The sequence below is a fragment of the Tamandua tetradactyla genome, chromosome 3 (assembly GCF_023851605.1).
Source record: "Tamandua tetradactyla isolate mTamTet1 chromosome 3, mTamTet1.pri, whole genome shotgun sequence".
NCBI classification, from domain to species: domain Eukaryota; kingdom Metazoa; phylum Chordata; class Mammalia; order Pilosa; family Myrmecophagidae; genus Tamandua; species Tamandua tetradactyla.
The window spans coordinates 87,083,864-87,090,839 of NC_135329.1; the positions used below are offsets into that span (position 1 = coordinate 87,083,864).

General features: G+C 38.3%; 1 pseudogene; it reads left to right on the top strand.

Moving 5' to 3' along the window:
• Positions 1-224: 224 nt before the first annotated feature.
• Positions 225-1,293, top strand: LOC143676213 (biogenesis of lysosome-related organelles complex-1 subunit 2 pseudogene; annotated as a pseudogene).
• Positions 1,294-6,976: the final 5,683 nt, after the last annotated feature.

A 6,976-nucleotide genomic window follows, 5' to 3' on the forward strand; every position in this document is an offset into this window, starting at 1 on the left:
AAAGCTATGTATGCAGTTATCCTTTGGCCCAACACTGCCACTTCTAGTAACTTACCTTGAAAATATACCTCCAGAAATAAGAAACATCAATTACACAAACTTATTCACGATGACATTATATCTAATAGGAAAATATTAGAACCTAAATGCCCATTTGTAGGCAACTGGTCAAATAGACTATAATACATTCACACTGCTTTATTAAAAAAAAAAAGGAGGTCGGAAGCACCGCCGCGCGGGTCATGGCGGCGGCGGCGGCGGAGGGCTTACCTGCCCCTCGACCTGAGGAGCCTGTTCGAGACGATGCTGCCGTGGAGACAGCTGAGGAAGCCAAGGAGCCCGCTGAAGCTGACATCAATGAGCTCTGCCGGGACATGTTCTCCAAAATGGCCACTTACCTAACTGGCGAACTGACGGCCACCAGTGAAGATTATAAACTCCTGGAAAATATGAATAAATTAACCAGCTTGAAGTATCTTGAAATGAAAGATATTGCAATAAACATTAGTAGAAATTTAAAGGACTTAAACCAGAAATACGCTGGTCTGCAGCCTCATCTGGATCAGATCAATATAATTGAGGAGCAGGTAGCAGCTCTTGAACAGGCAGCCTACAAGTTGGATGCATATTCAAAAAAACTGGAAGCCAAGTACAAGAAGCTGGAAAAGCGATGAAAAAATTATTCCTATGGAAGAAAGTCTTTTTAAATGTTGAAGAATGTTTTATAAGACCCAAATCTTGAGGCTGATAGAATTGTCAAAACTCCTCAAGAGGAAGTATGCTGGTCATCCTAGGAATATTCCAACATTGAAGTAAACTGGAGAACTATGGTTATTCTTGAATCTCCTTTGAGATGGTATCTGTCAGAAACTCACCCTTAAAAACTCTTTGCCTTCTGCTTGAGGTCTTCACCATCCGTTCAGATAGAGACTCTCTCAAAGTTCAGAATAAACCTGAACTTGGTAGTAGAATCAAATGAGAGGACTTGTTTTTTACTGATAGTGGTTGATTATGTCATTATTTCCTTAAATGGCTGGTCTTTAAGTTACTGTGTAAATGGTTGTTTTTGCTATTAATGATGCTAATGTATTGTTAAAACTCTAAAAGAAAACAAACCAAATTTGTCCTTATGAATGTCAGTAAGATACTTTTTTATTATATTGGAAACAATACAACATCCTAAAATAATTTCATGCCGAGCCTTAGAAAGAAACTGAGCAGATACAGTAAAAGGAAATATCATAGAGAAAAGACAAGATGTATGTATATGTGTATATGTGTGTGTGTGTTGGGTGGGATGGGGTGGGAGCTGTGGGCTGTCACTCATAAAATAAAGCATTTTATAGAATAAAAAAAAAAAGGAACAAGGAAAACCTTTATTAACTGGTATGTAGTCATTTTTGATATATGCTATTATGTGAAAAATCAAAATGCATATATATGTATATATATATAAATACACACAAATACATTTGTTCATACGTACAGACTCACAGGTTTTGCTTTAAAAAAAATGGGCTACTTTATTTTTTAAAAACTAAACACAAAAGATTAGGACAGAAATGATTAGTATTGTCCTTGAAGTGGACAAGTAAGAGTGGGCGAGACTCTCTTGTATAGTTTCAACTTTAGAATCATATTAATATTAAACTATCAAACTATTTTGTTAAAAATTAAATTGAAATGGATGAATAAGGAAATTCCTAACATGGAATACAAACAAAAACACTGAATCTGTTTGGATATAAAATTGATAGCATTAGTCACAGTAAAAAGAATTTGCATCCATTTTGAGCAGAGTATGTCTACTGTTCATATGCATTGGAATACATTCAAGGGACAAAAAATAATTGTACCATTAACTAAGGTCAATGTTAACTTAGGGCCCATTGTTTGTATAGTGTAGTTCCATGGACTTTTTAAAAATTTGTATTCTGTTACCATATATACATTCTAACATTTCCCTTGTTAATCACATTTAGATGTATATTTCAATGGTGTTAACTGTGTTCACAATATTTGCTACCATCAGCACTATCCATTACCAAAATGTTTCCATACAACTTAATTTTGAAAGGTGCAATAAAAATGAATGAATGTAGTGTGCGTGTGGTGGGGGGAGAAGGAGTACAGGGAAAGATTAAATATGCAAATTTGGCAAAGGTTTTCAAGTGAACATTGTATTTTCTTTTCAGTTTTTCTGTAGTTTGAAATATTTCAAGGTAAAAATGCTAGAAGGGCGGTGCAATGGTGGCTCAGCAGGCAGAATTCTCGCTTGCCATGCCAGGGACCCAGGTCTGATTCCCGGTGCCTGCCCATGCTCCCCCGCCAATTAAAAAAAAAAAAACAGACAAAAATCTTAAAAAGAAGGAAGAGAAGGAGAAGAAAAGGGAAAAATAATCTTGGTAAGACCCATGTGGAATGGACAGGACACTATTCAGAATCTTTCTTCAGAAGGATAGCCCTCGCCCATGTATCTTTCTATTGATACCGGTGTTTACGTATGTTACTTTTCCACTAAAATGACTTTCTATACAGAACCTGACATGAATAGCCTATGTAAGGAGAAAACTGAGGGTGACCAGGACAGATCACCACCGAGTTTCTTTTGTGATTTAAATGACCACTTTGGTCTGTGCTGCTTCACTTTCCACAAATCCCCCGACGTGGGTAATTGGCTGTCTTGGTGCCCTGAGGACCACTAACAGGGGGCATTCCTCGGCTGACCACCTTGTCTCCTGTCCAGAGCAGCTGCCCTGATGGGGATTCTAAAGACGGATTCTGCTGCCGCCATTGACTTCCTGGGGGTCAGCCTGGTGGACGGACTAAATACAGCATGCCCAAATGTCTTAGTGTCATTCTGAGTTTTAGGATGGTGCCGACCTACACTTATGTCCTCTGACCTCTGGTTCCATAGTCCAAACCCATTCCCCGACTCTGAGCCTTCTGCCTCCCACTTGTAAGGAACTTAGGGTTAAATTGGACCTACTTAGTTAATCAATCTGGTACAAGCTGTCTCAAAGTCCTTAATCACATCTGCAAAGTTCCTTTCCTCATGTAAGGAGACATATTCACAGGTTTTGGGATAGGAGCATGAATATCATGAGGTGGAATTACTCCTTTGGTCACACCCTTCCTCATTTTTCCTCCCTCCAGTCTTCTGAGTATCTACATAATTTTATGCAAGTTATCTATAACCCCCATCTCTTTCTTAAATATATCTACTAGACCATGAAGTCTTTGAAATAAGGGAAGATATTCTTTACGATTTCGATCTTACTATTTTGTTCTTATACTGGTGCTGGCATATACTAGGTACTTGACAAATTTGAGTTGAACAAATGTATGGACGAACGTCACATGCTGCCAAAATGCTATTGTACGAATTGTCCATTTTTTTTATTGTTCTGCTCTTCATCGTTCTGAACAAATACATATTCTAGGAACCATGACTAATGTGGAAAACAGAATTACCAAGATAAGCCACATACGCATATCAATTATCTGGATGAATATTTACAAACCATTGATGGTTTTCTCCTCCTAAAATTGAATAATGACAGTTTTGTTCAATAAGAAAAAAAATAATTCTTTTTTTTAATTAGAGAAGTTGTGTGGTTACAGAACAATCAGCATAAAATACAGGATACTCGTAGACAACCCTATTATTAGCACACTGCATTAGTGTGGTACATTTGTTACAATTGTTGGAACATAATTTTATAATTATGCTATGAACTATAGTCCATGGTTTAACGTAGGGTTCACTGCTTGTGCAGTGTAGTTCCATGAATTTTTTTTAAATAATCTATTACCATACATACAACCCAACAATCCGTCCTGTAACCAAATTCAGATATACATTTTGGTTCAAATTACGTCCACAATGCTCTATCACCATCACCACCATCCATTACTAAAACATTTCCATCAATTCACATTTTTTTACTTTTCTATAAAGTTATTTTTAATAATAAATTTTATTTTTAGAACAGTTTCAGATTTACAGAAAATTTTCACAGAAAATACAGAAAGTTGCTGCATACCTTCTCCCAACACATGCACACTGCTTTCCCTCTTACTAACATCTGGCTATAGTATGGCAAGTGTGGTATATCTGTTACAAATTAAGAACCAATACTGATACATTATTAGTAACTAAAAGTTCATGGTTTACATTAGGTTTCACTCTTTGTTTATACGTTCTGTGTTTTTTGACAAATGTGCAATATCAAGTATCCACCATTATGATGTTCATAAAATATTTTAACTTTAATGTTCTCCTTACTTTCTTATACCTTTGACATGTCTATATGCAAATCTAGAATAAAATACCCTCTCATTTAATCAACGTCATATGCTCTCCTATGAAATACTACAGATGCCACATATACATTTCCTTGGAAATGCTTGAGCACCACTGTACTCCCTTACTGCTATGAGAAATGATGGAAAAGGTGTGATGTTTTGATGTCAGGAGGCAGACATGAGTTAAATTATGACCTAGGCTGCAATGGTGCTTTCTGAATGTCACTTAACACGTCAGTGCCTCAGTTTCCTTACTTTAGGATGAGGCAACCCTTAATACAACAGCTTTTGTGAGAAAGGACAGAGATTGTTAACAAATCCTCGGTTCATGGACGGATTTCAGGTCATGTATGTAGGAAGCCTCATAACCTCATAAGCATAGCGTAGTGTGTGTGTGTGGTTTCTATGGAGAAGAGAACATCTCTCTGGCCTCTCAAAAGAATCTATACCCACAGCACATTAAAAATCACAGTGCATTAGCACAAGCTAAGGAAGTTCTTACTCAATCACAAAAAAATTGAGATATCCATTCAACTGTTCACAAACCTCTTCTATTTGCTGTAGTTTAGACAGGGAGCAGTGATGAGAACATAAGTCTTGGTGCCAGGAAAATAGGGTGCCCACTGCAGTCCTCTTACTCACTGGCTTGCTCAACTTCAGCCTCCCTGAATCTCGGTTTACCTTTTATAAAATGAGAAGAAAACTACCTGTTTCAGGAATCACTTTACTGTGAATATTATGGGCAAGGAAAAGAAAATATCCCTAAAATATCTCACACAAGGGAAACCCAGTCCCCCACTCTGCCTCTTTCATTGCCCCTTTGGTTTCTCTGCTGCAAGTCAAGTCATCCCCATTTGCTCATTTGTTTCCTCACTGAGAATGTATTTTTGCAAACTTTAGCCACTTCTTTTCACCAAAAGACATATTCTCCCTCTTCTGCCAATTGCTTGCCTAGAACGGCTATCTGGACTCTTGCCTCTTTTAAGCAAGTCTAATGGATTCCAGCCAATCTCTCTCAACCCCAGGCGGAAAACATGCAAAATGTATCACCTGCCCACTGAGGACCTGCTCAGCTGGGAGATGCTCATTCCTTACCAGCCATCGAGTTTCCATGGGGTCTTTTTCATTTGTCCATATTATATAGTTAGTAGGTGAAAAACACCACCTGATAATTTGTCTTCTTGGATGCTTGCTCTGTTTCACTACTGTGTTGTTTTGAAACTGTTACGTACCTCGGAAAAGCCGTTTTCTTTTAATCCAATCTTATGGGGGCAGACCTATTATCGGACGGGACCTTTTGCTTTGTTTGTTTCCATGAAGATGTGACCCCTCCTATTCAGGGTGGGTCAGAATCAGCCTGCTGGGGTCCTTTAAGAGAGCCAAGAGAGTTTAGAGAAGCTAAGAAAGAAAATGCCCCAAGAGACTCGAAGGACCCACAGGAGCTGAGAGATTCATTTTTCAAAACAACCAGGAGAGAAAAGTCAGCAGATGTCTCCATGTGACTTCTTATGTGACAGAGAAACCCCAGACACAATCAGCCTTTCTTGAGTGAAGGAATCCTCTTGTACATGTCTTAATTTGAACATTTTCATGGCCTTAGAACAATAAATTTGTAACCTAATAAATCCCCTTTGTAAAAGCCAGTCCATTCCTGATATATTGCATTCTGTCAGCATTAACAAACCTGCATACTCTTTGAAAAATTAACATTGATTGATGATCTGTGACTGTTGTACACCTCCCTGTGTTGAAGGACCTGGGATAACGCTGCAGGGAGGTGATGCTATGGTGGGATTGTAAGTACTGGGTTTTGGAAATACAAGGTGATTAGGGGGAACAAAAGGAAAAGACAAAAGAAAAATAAGCCGTATCCTTAGAAGTACCAAGAAATAATGTAGACATTACAATCTTTGGTCAATCCCAAAGCAGTGCAAGTTCTAGGAAGAGAAGATATCTGATTGACAGTCAGATGGAAATGAAATGAAATGGGGACTGATGAGTAAATAATGCTGAGGGATACTAAGAAGACCTAAGGCACTTGATGTGATTAGGGCACTGAGCTATAAGTGCTCATTTGTGTGAGTCTCAGATCTGTTGAGCAGGAACAGCTGATCTTATTTCAGGTAATATTATCAGGTCAGGTAAAAGTGAAGTATGGTTATCCCTCTTAAATGAGTGTGGATGGAGTTGTGTCATTGCAGGTCCAATGGTAAAAGAATATGTGAGCCTAAAAAGTGTTGTGTCAATGCACTCTAGTGAGCTGGTGGACTATGGTCTAAGAAGTCTTGGACTATAAGAACTGAGGGTCTTTCCAAGGAAGAATTCATGGCAAGAATATAGAGCAGCTGGGGATTACAGCTGAGAGAAGGGTAGAAAATTCTCAGAACAATACGTTCATTATTTCTCAGATCACTCTAGATTTGCCCTATGGGTGTTTGTGAAACTGAGAGGATAAATGGGAGGGACAGAGACAGAGCCAGAGAGAGAGCGATTTCATGCAAAACAAAAGAGATACTGACTCTCATATACATTCAGATGGAAGACAATTGTTTCAAGATCACTTGAACAGGGTGTGGTACTAAAATGAGCATGCTTTACTCTTATCCATTCCCCACTTCTCTATCTCCCCATATTTGGTTGACTGCAGATTCTCTCAAACTTTAGCCCC